Source organism: Neltuma alba, unplaced genomic scaffold (assembly GCF_004799145.2).
Source record: "Neltuma alba isolate B1F8T4 unplaced genomic scaffold, ASM479914v2 tig00001479_pilon, whole genome shotgun sequence".
NCBI classification, from domain to species: Eukaryota; Viridiplantae; Streptophyta; class Magnoliopsida; order Fabales; family Fabaceae; genus Neltuma; species Neltuma alba.
The window spans coordinates 162062-175779 of NW_021632477.1; the positions used below are offsets into that span (position 1 = coordinate 162062).

The 13718-nt window shown below is 30.2% G+C and overlaps 1 long non-coding RNA gene across 2 annotated transcripts; it reads left to right on the plus strand.

Moving 5' to 3' along the window:
- Positions 1 to 962: 962 nt before the first annotated feature.
- LOC114757374 (uncharacterized) lies at positions 963 to 3989 on the plus strand. Of its 2 annotated transcripts, none has more exons than XR_003741555.1 (3): positions 963 to 1027; positions 2963 to 3034; positions 3942 to 3989. It is a non-coding gene; the product is annotated as an uncharacterized LOC114757374 (long non-coding RNA). The 2 variants fall into 2 exon arrangements; XR_003741556.1 differs by lacking the exon at positions 963 to 1027 and adding an exon at positions 2169 to 2241.
- The last annotated feature ends 9729 nt before the right edge of the window (positions 3990 to 13718 follow it).

A 13718-nucleotide genomic window follows, 5' to 3' on the forward strand; every position in this document is an offset into this window, starting at 1 on the left:
TTTTTGATCTCTCAAATGAAAAATAATTTTAAAATGAAATTCTGCTTTTCATTTTTTTCATTCATAGCAGAAATCTTTGGAAAGAGAAATAAAATATAATTTGGATCATTAAAAAAAATTGGGAAGCCTTGTAAGAATTGGTCTGGAAAAACTTTGTGGACTATCAATGTATGATATGGTATAGTAATCTTCAGGGGTACCTCCCAATTTTTACCCAGCAAAAATGTCTTTAAAAAGAAAAATAAAATTTAATTTTGGATCAGTAGAATAAGTATGTGTTCGCTATCAACATAATGTTTGTTTTTATTTGATGAAAGGAATTGTACTTGAAAAGATTTCCTAATACTTCCAATTCTCTCGTCAACATATACAAAACTCGTATCTTATCTATTTTTAAATTGAAGCAGGTGAAATTATATCCTTAATTTTATGCTTTATCTTCAAAATGTGTGACTAAAGGTATTTCAATTCCTTAAAGAAAAACTAAAATTTCTGCCCTTTTTTTTGGCCTATGATGAGTTCATCCTCAAATTTTAAAGTTAGAGCCTTTTTAAATACTTTGGATGTTCATTTTACATTAGATAAGATTAATTTCATAGTCTCTGATGTGCAGCAATTGGCCATTAATATTGAAAGAGTCCCCTTTAAACTACGGTCCAACAAAAATTAAATTATTTTATATTAATTTTAAGCATCTAATTACCAAAATTCCATGTATTATCTACATGCTTGTGCGCGTCTGACTTTATTAGGAACATGCTTGCAGTACTACCAAGTAATGAACAAATATTTTGTATTTTATTTATAAGTGAAATTCCTTCATTTCTTTGGAACATGCCTTCTTTGAGATATGTTGGCCTTGACAATAACCATTTAAAGGATAATTTGCCAGAAGAAATATGTCATCAACTCCCTTTACTTGAAGCATTTAGTGTTACTGATAATCAATTAGAAGGAAGCATTCCACAATCAATAAGTAACTGCACATCTTTGAAAGAATTATAGTTGGATACTAACCCATTTACAGGTATGCATTTATTTATTTGTGTGTTTTTTTCTTTTTAATATTTTTCTCTCAAATGAGATTTTGTTTTTCTTTAAAATCCCAATCATGGACGTCGTGCAATTTGCAACAGAGAAAAATGAAATCCTCACATTTGCTATTGACGACAAACTCCAAACCACCCAATACTTTTTTATCAAGATTTTTTCTGTCTTTTAATTACTTTAATTTTATTTTTTCTCTTGTATTAATATTTAAATAATATTAAAATACAGAAAAGTTTGGAATTGGTTTTACTTATTTATTATATATATAAATTGTAACAGTTCAACATTGTGTAATTGAAATTAAAATTGTAATATTTTAAAAATTTCCAACGTATTAATTAAAAATGTACAATAAAGAAAAATTATTTAGATATGTATAGAAGATCAATTACAAATTATACAATAAATGAAACTCATAAAATGCTTGTTCATCCAAATTTAAATGCAACATAGATACCTATTATATGCCAGTACCTTTTTGAGATTTTATCTGTTTCCTAATAACTTTAATTTTATACTTTTTCCCTCTCTATCGTAGAGTACATTTTTTTTATCTGTTATGCTTCTTTTTCAATGTCTTATTTTTCAAATTCATTAATTTCAAATTAAACACTTATTCAATAATTACAGTATAAAAACTTTTATTTTTCAAAAGCAATACTAGTCATTTCAGACATTTTACCAAAATTTTATATTTGTAATATGGGATCAGGTCATTATTTATTATTTTTCAAATTAAGGGTCCTGAATCACAATTTCACATATTAGGGTTTTTATTTCCCATTTTTTTAAATAATGTTTTATTGCCATTTTTCCTTCATACAATCCCAAAATAACGGAAAGATAGGATCATGACCTCATCAAATGAGCTGATGGGCCCACTTCAAAAACAGAATTTCTTACTCAGCGTATAATGTGCCCACTTGCCCACATGTAATTTTTTATTTTTCAAATTTATTAATTTCAAATTAAATGATTCCTACCAACAAAAAATTAAATAATTTTGATAATTTTTTATTTTAATTTTTTTTAAAATTTTGATATTAATGTAAAGAATAATTTTTATTTTGTATTTTACTCTTCCGAATTGAAATGAGTATTACTTGAAATTCTTTTGTTATATTTAAGGCAAGTTCTCGACTTATTTGTAGGATGGGATAAGTTTAATACTAAAAACAGAAAAGTTTGCAGGTGCGTTTTTCCTTGTTTATCACAATAAAAAAGAAATTTATTTAAATAAAATAATTATAAAATATCAATTGTGAATAATTATAAAGTGGAATTATTCGGTAGGTTCAATTGATAATAATTATCTTCAACATAAAACTCTCCACTAATAACTTCTTAATCATTATTTTATTTTAAAATTAAAAGAAGTATGAAAAATCAACATGAGGGAGAAAGCATGGGAGATTACATAAAAAAATGTCGATTCATTAAACAGAGCAAAGTTTACTTAATAATTTCTCACTGAAACTGCACAAAACAAAAGAGATAAATTGCTGAAAGAGTAGTCTAATGCTTTATGCCGTACATGATTAATTAGCAATGCATAAAAGTTATATAATAAACTTAATATACTCATTTGCAATATTAAAAGGTAAGAAATTTGATGGTTAGAGGAAATTTGCCTTTTCCCTTTTTAATATTTATGCATGGATTAATCAGTATAGCACACATGTTCAAGTTGTTGAAATGGGTACGTAAGACACGTGAAGTTTCTTTATTATTTGTGTATATTATATGCAACAATATTACAATGCCAAAATAAAGAAAAGGTAAGATCATGGGCTGATGGGACCACTTGCTATATTTAAAATGTGGAAAACAATTTTTTTTAATTTTAGTCTTAATCTACCACATCATTTGTAGACTTTGATCAATAAAACGACTTCATATATACTTTGTCCAGGAATCATTCCAAGTGAGATTGGAAATCTGACAAGCCTCGAAATTCTTGATCTGAACTACAACAATTTGCAAGGTAATAGTTTTAGTTATATGATTGTCTTAGATCGTGTGTGTGTTTTTGTTTTTGTTTTTGTTTTCATCTCTCGAATGAAAAATAATTTTAAAATGAGATTTTGCTTTTCATTTCTTTCATTCATGTTAAAGAATCATGAGAAGCTTATTAAAGATTTTGCATTCATAATAGAAATCCTGAAAAAGAGAAATAAAATATAATGTCAGATCATTAAAAAAATTAGAGAAGACCTATAAAAACAGGTTTGAAAAACTTTGTGGACTATCAGTGTGTGATGTGGTATAGTAATCTTCAGGGATACCTCCCAATTTTTACCCCAGCAAAAATGTCTTTAAAAAGAGAAATAAAATTTAATTTTGGATCAGTAGAATAAGTATGTGTTGGCTATCAATATATTGTTTGTTTCTGTTTGATGATAGGACTTGTACTTGAAAAGATTTCATAATATTTCTAATTCTCTCATCAACATTTAAATAACTCGCATCTCATCCACTTTCATATTAAAATGGGTGAAATTTCATCTTTAATTTTATGCTTTATCTCCAAAATTTGTAACTAAAAGTATTTTAATTCCTTAAAGAAAAACTAAAATTTCAGTCCTTTTTTTGCCTATGATGAATTCATCCTCATATCTTAAAGTTAGAGCCTTTTTAAATACTTTGGATGTACATTTTACATTAGATGAGATTAATTTCATAGTCTCTGATGTTCAGCAATTTGCCATTAATATTGAAAGGGTCCCCTTTAGACTACAGTCCAACAAAAAATAAATTATTTTCTACTAATTTTAAGTATCTAATTACCAAAATTCCTCGTATTATTTATATGCTTGTGTACGGACGAATTTATTAGGAACATGCTTGCCATACTACCAAGTAATTAACAAATATTTTGTATTTATTTATAGGTGAAATTCCTTCATTTCTTTGGAACATGCCTTCTTTGAGAAAGATTGTTCTTGGCGTCAATAATTTAAAGGGTAATTTGCCTGAAGAAATGTGTCATCATCTCCCTTTACTTGCAATCCTTAGTTTTGTTGATAATCAATTAGAAGGAAGCATTCCACAGTCAATAAGCAACTGAACATCTTTGAAAGAATTATATTTGGGTGATAACTCGTTTACAGGTACGCTTAAGTGTTTTCTTTCTTTTTTAATATGTTTCTCTAAAGTGGAATTTTGTTTTTCTCGAAAATCGCAATCATGAACAGATGGATGTCGTAAAATTTGTAACAAAGAAAAACGAAATCCTCACATATGGTCTTTGATGACAAAACTCCAAACAATACAATACTTTTTTGCCAAGATATTTTATGTCTCTTAATTATTTTAATTTTATTTTTTTTCTTTCATCTTAATATTTAAACAATATTAAAATACAGAAAAGTTTGGAGTCGGTTTTACTTATTTATTATATATATAAATTGTAACAATTCAACGTTGTTTAATTGGAATTAAAATTATAGTATTTTAAAAAAATTACAACATAATAATTAAAAATTGTGCAATAAACAATAATTATTTAGATATGTATGAAAGATCAATTACAAAACATACAATAAATGCAACTCATAAAATGCTTGTTCAACCAAATTTAATTGCAACATACATACTTATTATATGCCACTACTTTTTTTTTTCACGTTTTATCTGTTTCCTGGCAACTTTAATTTTATATTTTTTCCTCTCTATCGTAGAGTACATTTTTTCATCTGTTATGCTTCTTTTTCAGTTTTTTATTTTTCAAATTCGTTCATTTCAAATTAAATACTTATTCAATAATTAACAGTACAAAAACTTTTATTTTTCAAAAGAAACACCAGTCATTTCACCCCAAGTGTAATTTATGATTTTCCTAATTTTTTTCATTTCTAAATTTTACAAAGACTTGAACAAATTAAAAAAATTTTCTTGGTACATTTTACTCTTTTGGTTGAAATGAGTAGTACTTGAAATTCTTTTTAATATATTTAACGTAAGTTTTAGAATTATTCGCAAACATACCATTTTTAATAATATTTGATAATTTCTTCTTTTCTATACACACACAAACACACGGTAACAACTCTATCATTTAATTAAAATTAAAATTTTAAACAATTTTCCCTCCCCTCCCCTCCCCTCCCCTCCCCTCCAACGATGGGAGGATTCGGAGGGAAATGGCAATATTTTGTCATGTTGTGACTATTATACCCATATTTATTTTTAATATCCCTATACTATCCCAAGTCCTTTTCTTCTTGTCTCCAAACGCTACTCTTTCTTTTGCATGATCAAATATTTCATTCAAAGATGGGATGTAGTACAAGTTGTGGCTGAACTTTACTTCAGCCTTCTTTTCAATAATACTTTATGCTCCAGAGTATATTAGAAATTTGATATAAGTATTACTCAATATATTAAATGTTATTTACAATTATATTTTATTAAACATTCTATAAAATTTGAAAATATTTTTCCCTCCATGAAAATTCTATCTCATGAGGGGAGGGGAGGGCAAAATTGTTCATGTCAAAATATTTTTCCCTCCCCTCCCCTCATGAACAAAACAAGGTAATATTAAAACTCCTCCCCTCATCTCTTTTTTTATAAATCCAAACAAGGTAATATTAAAATCTTTCTACTCTTCTCCCCTCCCTTCCCTCCGTTAAAATCCATCCCCTCCCCTTCCTCTCATTGAACCAAAAAGACCCTAAAAGAATCACAGCATATGAATTAAAAATTTGAAATAAACAAAAGATTTTTTTTAAAATGGATATAAAAATCAATTACAAATTATAATATAGAAATCAAATAAAAATTTAAATATAACTCAAACTCATGAAGAATAATATGAGATATTTTAGTTGTTCAACACATAGAAGAACCGGTCTGCACTGCACGTTGTGAAATTAAACTTATTGCAGAGTACCATTTTTTATCTGTTGTGCTTCTTTTTGAATTTTTTATTTTTCAAATTCATTAATTTCAAAGTAAAAACTTATTCCATAATTACAGTATAAAAATTTTATTTTTCAGAAGAAATACTAGTCATTTCAGCTTAAGTGTAATTTATGATTTTTTTTTTTTTTTTTTTTCATTTCTAAATTTTTTCTTCGTACATTTTACACATATGGTTGAAATGAGTATTACTTGAAATTCTTTTTAACATATTTAACGTAACTTTTAGAATTATTGTTAAACACATTGCGCATTGCCAATAAAGCTTTTCAAATTAAAGTTTTTCACATAGTAATTTCCTGGAGGGATAAATTGCCGAATAGTTTAATTCTATTTGCAACACATGATTTACTGGCAATGCGCGAAAAATTTATAATGAATTTTCTTTCTGCCTTTTTAATATCTGCAAGACACGTGTTGTTTTGTATGTTATAGTATCTGCATATAACGTAGCCTGTTTTATTTGTCTTCTTACAAATCCATTCAATCTTTTTACAAGCAGTAATTATAGGTACTAATAGAATAAATTTATTATATCATGAGATTATTATATCTTATTTTTATTATTTTCTTCTTTTTATCATTTTCTCTAACAGAATAAATTTAAAACGATATTTTTCTTTTCATCATTTTATTAATATTACACATATTCTTAGCGGGGCTTAAATATAGCTACTGATTTACAATCTCAAAATATCAAAGATCAAAACGTCAATTGATGGTAGTCTATGATTTTCTTTTGCTTTTTCCCTTTTAGATCATTTTCTCCGGTAGAGTAAAACTAAAAGGAGATATTGTTTTATGGCATTTCATTCATTCATACAATCCCAAAATAACATTTAATTTTCTTTTTTCTATTGTTTCTTTTCTATTTCACAAATTTTTTAATTTCCTACTAAATAATTACTCAATAATTACAACATAAAAACTTTAATTTTAAAAAAATATTCTATAACCATGGCATCTCTAGTAATTTATGTTTTTCCTATAATTTCTCTATTTTTAAAATTTTAAACGGACCTAAGAAATAATAAAAATAAGTTTATCTGTATTTATTCTTATCTAAGCTTTATATTTCCATCAATTTTCTAGTAGAGTAAAACTAAAAGGAGATATTGTGTTCGGGCATTTCATTCACCCAATCCCAAAATAACATTTAATTTCCTTTTGTCAATTTTTTCAATTGTTTCGTTTCTATTTCACAAATTTATTAATTTCCTACTAAATCATTATTCAATGCTTACAACACAAAAAATTTAATTTTAAAAAATATTCTATAACAATGGCATCTCTAGTAATTTATTATTTTTCTAGAAGTTCTCTACTTTTAAAATTTTACAAAGACTTAAGAAATAATAAAAAATAAATTTATCTTTATTTATTCTTATCTAAGTTTTATAAAAGTCGTCATTTCCATCAATTTTTTAATGTCCCCGTTTTGTACCCAAAAACGTAGGCAATATTGATAAACTTAATGTGTTAGACTTGACCCTAAATCAATTGAATGGACCTATTCTTTTTAATATATTCAACATGAAAAAATATTAATTTTTTGAAATAAGTAAGAGAAGTGTAGTTTTCAATGTTATAGTATACGTGTACATTATCTGCAAACACTATTACCTATTTTGGTTTTTTTGAACGAGTCCATTCAATTTTTTGTTTGTAGGTTATATACCCAAGGATATAGGCAATCTTGTTAATCTTGAAAGGTTAGATTTGGGATGGAACAATTTGAATGGACCTATTCCTTCCAGTATATTCAACATTTCAACATTGGTGTCATTAGGCCTGGGACATAATTTCCTCTTTGGCCTTCTCCCATCATATTTAGGATTTGGTCTTTCCAACTTGCAAAAGTTATGGTTGAATGAGAATGAATTAACTGGACAAATTCCAAACAGCATATCAAATGCATCTAAGCTCATTAAGTTAGATTTGTCATCCAATAAATTTAGCGGAGCTATACCCACTGCAGTCAAACATTTAACAAACTTGGTACAACTAAACTTGGATGAGAATCATTTCACAGGGTTGATTCCAAACACAATCAACATATTACATAACCTTCAACAGTTAAGTCTAAGTAACAACATGTTGCAAGGGTTCATTATAAAAGAACTTTGCCATCTTAATGGTTTAAGTGAGTTGAATCTTGCTAGCAACATGTTTTCGGGAGCAATTCCAGGATGTCTTGGAAATACTTCTTTGCGGAAGTTGAATTTTAGCTCTAACAAGTTGATTTCTCATATACCCTCTTCTCTTTGGAGTCTTAAAGATATTTTGGTTTTAGATATATCTTCCAATGCATTGAGGGGAATAATTTCACCAGAGGTATCAAACTTGAGAGCAATTTTACTATTGGATTTGTCAAGAAACCAAATTTCAGGAAGCATCCCTACAACTATGGGCGGGTTGATAACTTTGCAAAGCCTATCTTTGGCTCACAACAAATTACAAGGATGTATACCTGGATCGCTAAGCGGTATGATAAGTATTGAGTCGATAGATCTTTCTCATAATTATTTGTTTGGTATGATTCCAAAGTCCTTAGAGTCACTTCTCTATCTTAAATCCATTAATCTTTCCTACAATCTTTTGGATGGAGAAATTCCAAGTGGTGGTCCTTTTCAAAATTTTACTGCCCAATCTTTTATGATGAATAAAGATCTTTGTGGAAAATCACAACTACAGGTCCAACCATGCAAGGGAGGAAACAAGCACATATTAAATAAAGTGATACTGGTGATAAAATGCTTAGTGCCTATCATGTTTTTCATTTTATTTGTTACAAGCATTATCTTTCTAAAGCATAACAGAGATGATGCCTAACTATACAACCAAAATGGATTTAACAAATTTGGATGCACCACCAAGGATATCCTATTATGAACTTCTACAAGGAACAAATGGATTTGATGAGAGCAATCTTCTTGGCTATGGAAGTTTTGGATCAGTATACAAAGCAGTTCTTCCAAATGAAAAGATAGTTGCTGTTAAAGTATTTAACATAGACATGGAAGAAGCATTGAGATGTTTTGATATTGAATGTACTGCCATATGCAATCTATGCCATCGTAATCTCGTTAAGATTATTAGTAGTTGCTCAAATGATGATTTCAAGTCTCTAATCATGGAATTCATGCCAAATGGAAGCCTTGATAGATGGTTGTACTCTCATAACTATTGTTTAGATATCTTGCAAAGGCTAAATATAATGGTTGATGTGGCAGCCGCTTTAGAGTATCTTCATCATGGTACTTCTACTCCGATTGTTCATTGTGACATAAAACCAGGCAATGTTTTGTTGGATGAAGATATGGTGGCTCATCTTAGTGATTTTGGTATAGCTAAACTATTAGGTGAAAGGCAATTGGAAACTTATACAAAAACATTGGCGACAATTGGCTATATGGCACCAGGTAACAGTTTAATAGTATTTTAGTTGAATTGTGTTGTTTTTTTTTTATTCTATGTGAAATTTTATACTATTCAATCATTGATACATATTTTTCATTCCTATATACGAAGATTTGTATCAGCTATATAAAATAAAAGTTTAATAGCAAATCTTATATTCTCTTTTGACATATAGAGTATGGATCAAAAGGCGTGGTTTTTTTCAAAGGAGATGTGTATAGTTATGGTATCATGCTGACGGAGATGTTTACAAGGAAGAAGCCAACTGATGAAATGTTTGTTGAAGGTCTTGATTTGAAAGATTGGGTTAGCAAATCAACGCTAAATTCAATCATCAACATTCTAGATGTCAATTTGCTGCAGAAAGGGAATCCAAATATCAGCAACATATGACCCCATATGTCATCAATTTTTGAGCTGGCACTAAGTTGTTGCATTGAATTACCTGAAGCACGAATCATGATGACTGATGTTATGGTCTCATTGAGAAAGATAAGGTCATATTTACGTAAAATGTTGGAAATGCACCACTAGTTCAATAATCTTTATATAGAAGTTTTAGTTATTGTTTCTTTTATCCTTTGGTTTATTTTGTCTATGAAACATGGCATATGAAAAAATGGCAACGATTTATATGTTTGCTATATTAATTGATGAAGTCTGTACATTTTTTATGTCTTGAATTATTTTCCATTTTCTTACATTTTATTCATTACGATTATATTTGGCAATTTAAATTGTATTTGATTAATTTTTTAAAGGAAAAAGATTATAATTCTAAATGTTGAATAAACTTATGAGATAAATTATTAGTCTATGAGGGTTTTCTATTTTCTGTAAGAGGTAAGCAAATGTGAACATTATATTTTGCAATGTTTTTGGGTTTCAAAGAGTCTAGATTATTTAAGTTACAAGTTTTTGAAGAAGGGATCCCTCTCCTTCGATAAAAATGATAATTAGGCTTCTTTTTCATTTTTTTTCCCATTCATGCAACCATTCCAAACGTGGTAAATAAACCAACGGGAGTTGGGTGTAGCAGAAATAGCTAGTTCTTCATAGCGTGATAAACCAAAAATCAAATCTCTGCTAGGAGAGATGCCCACATTTAGTGTCTGAAAATGTCTCGAATTGGATTGTCTCTAATAGAAGGGTACCTGTGCTAAGTTTAAAAAAAGAACTTGAGAAATGAAGAATGCATTGACATCAATTAAACATAGAGGTGTGAAATGGAAAAAAGATGTTGAAATGAAAATACTAACGAGAAGAGCCAAAGGAAAATCTTTTTTCCCTCTCTCGGGAATTGTGCTGGCTTTGCATGCACTAAAAAAACAGAACAAAAAAATCACTTGACCAGAAGGTCCAAGCACTAGAAAATGGCAGAAACAAGAAGAAGAAAGTAGTTGAAATCCCTCAAAAAATAATCAATGACTGGGTGGAGGAAAAGGAAACTGAAACAGGGCAACCCTTAGAGACCAGGGGTGGGGAATGTCGAAAGGAATAAACAAAGGCCGGATAGAGTTCAGATAGAGAAACCACAAGTGTTATCCTATAAGAAATCTTTGACAGGGTTGCGAATGATGAAATGTACATGGTGATAGATGAACTATTTGATGATGATGAGGAAGTATTCTAGCGCATGCCAGAGTGAGGAGAAGAACTCAAGGAATTAATGAATCTTTCTTTTCTCTCCCAAGGTTTACCCTTGTGCGAGCCTATTTCTCTTCGTGAGTGGGAGTGGCTTTTTCGACACTGCTCTTTGGTAACTACTGTGGGAGAGGATGTCTGGCAATATGTGTGAGTGGAGGATGTGTGTGTGTGTGTGTGTGTGTGTGTTGATGTTTGCTCTAGTGCAAAAGAATCAGCAGATAATAAAATGAAATGCGAGGGAGCCACCAGACAATAAAATGGGATATACTCTGCATATTCAGTTGATAATTCTGGTAAAATCATAGAGTTACAAATAGGAACGAAGAACAAACACAATAGTAGAACACTACCAAAGAAGAAAGAATGCCACAGAGACACAGAGAGAGAGAGAGAGAGAGAGAGAATCAATCAAAGAGAAGAGGGGGTCACTAAAAATTTCACACCCTCCTCTAACCACTTTTGTCTCATTATATTGTGTTCGCTTCCTCAATTTCCCTTAATTTCCACATTTTCCTTTTCACCCTCGCACTGCGCCTCACTTGTCTTGCTTCTTCTATTAGGCTTAGGTCATCCTTGGTTACTGGGCTCATAACATTACCCCCTCCTTTAGAAATAACTTTGTCCTCAAGGTTGAATAGAGGATAATGTGCACACATGTCAACAATAGTCTCCTAAGTGCAGATATTAGAGCTTGCCCAACAGATTAACATTGCTCGATATGTTTTGTACTGTTCTGAATGACACGAAAATCTTCCACTGCTTAAGGCTTATTTATGGGAGCCTCTGGTAACGTATGAAGGGGCAATAACAAGTAGGGGACCCCAGTTTGATCACATAGGAAAGTCTTCAAACAGGACACATAAAACATCGAGTGACTATGTGCTGATTAAGGCAATTGCAAATTATATACCACTGAACCCACTCATTCTTCAATTTGGAAGGGTCCAAAGTAACGCAAAGCCAGTTTCTAAAACTTCCTCAATTGCACATAGTGCTGTCGATAGACCTGCAATTTCACGAGTACCCATCCCACTCTCCCACTTTATATTCTTTGTCAACTCTCTTCATATCAGCAAAATATTTCATCCTCTCTTATGCTTTGAGGAGATTTGCTTTCAAAATCAATAGCATCACATCTCTTTATTTGAGTTGATGGTGAATGTCAAATAGAGTATCTTCTAGGAAAGAGTGCGATAGCCTTAGTGGTGGATCTCATCCATAAACTACTTTGAAAAGAGTCATACCAATTGCTGAATGGTAGGCTATATTGTACCAAAATTCTACCTATAGTAAGAAGAGCAACCACTAACATGGATAATCAAACACAAAATATCACAGGTATTGTTCAAGACATTTATTCAGGGCCTCTAACTAGCCGTTGATTATGGGTGGTAGGCCGAACTAAAGTAGAGTTGCATTTGTTGTAATCGCATCAGATGACACTAAAAGACACTAGTAAACACTTTGTCCCCATTCGAGACAATGCTTTTAGGCATTCCATGCAACCTAACCGCATGTTTTAGAAATGCCTCTGCTACCCATGGGGCATTGAAATTTGCAGGTACCAAAATGAAGTGGCCATATTTGGATAATCGATCAACAACCACCATTATCACATTAGGTCCCTTAATAACGGGCAATACCGTGATGAAATCCATTACAGTGTACTCCTAAATTTTGTCTAGAATGGGTAACGGTTTAAGTAATCGGGCCAGGTAAAATTGTGAGGACTTGGCTTTTGGGTACACCACATAATGCCTAATATAATCCCTGATATCATGTCGCATAAATGGCCAAAAAAATAGACAAGCCACTCGGTGGAAAGTACGCAGGAAACCACAATGTCCCATAATAATGGAAGAATAGAAATAATTCAGAAGCTTGGTGATTAAGTTGGGTTGATCCCAAGGAACCACTAATCTATCTTTCCAGTACAGATGATCTTGCTTTAAATGATACCCTTAGATTGACACTAGCTCGATGGTTAACTAGGACTGAATGTCACATCCAGAGAAATCTCACTTGGACATAGGGAATCAAAAATTGGGATAAGGGCCAATGTAGAAACTAGACTGGGAGACGAAGTCCGGGTTGGCATTTTCGTAATTATCGGTTTAAAAAGGGCAAAATGGAAAATTTGGAGAAAAATTCTAAAAAATTTCTAAAAAATGAGAAAATTATAAACTAGAGGTTTTAAAAAATTAGTTGAGGCTTGAAAGGTGGAATTATCATAAAAACAAATTGCTACAGAATTTTCCGCAAACTGAGGTTTTTTGGAAAAATATTGGAAAATCAGAGGAAAATAATTATTTTAATTAATTAAAGGCCTCAATAATTATGAAAAAATTATATAAAAATCATATAAATATTTTCTTGAATTTATAAAATTAGTTCTAGGCCTTGGAAGCTCAGGAATTAATTTTAGGGAATTTATTTTCCCGCAGTGACACCGATAGAGGCCTAATAAGAGAAAATTTAAAATAAATACATAGAGATGGTAAAAAATTCTGAAAATTTTCAAATCATATTCTCATATTAAAATGTGAATTATCATGAAGAGAAATAAATTTTTGGAGGTCTCAAAAAATTATAAAATGTTACTAGTGAATAGTAACGGATAAAGTTTCAAATTGGTTTGAAATAGTGATTTGGTTTGTGGGCTATCTTTTTGGACTAGC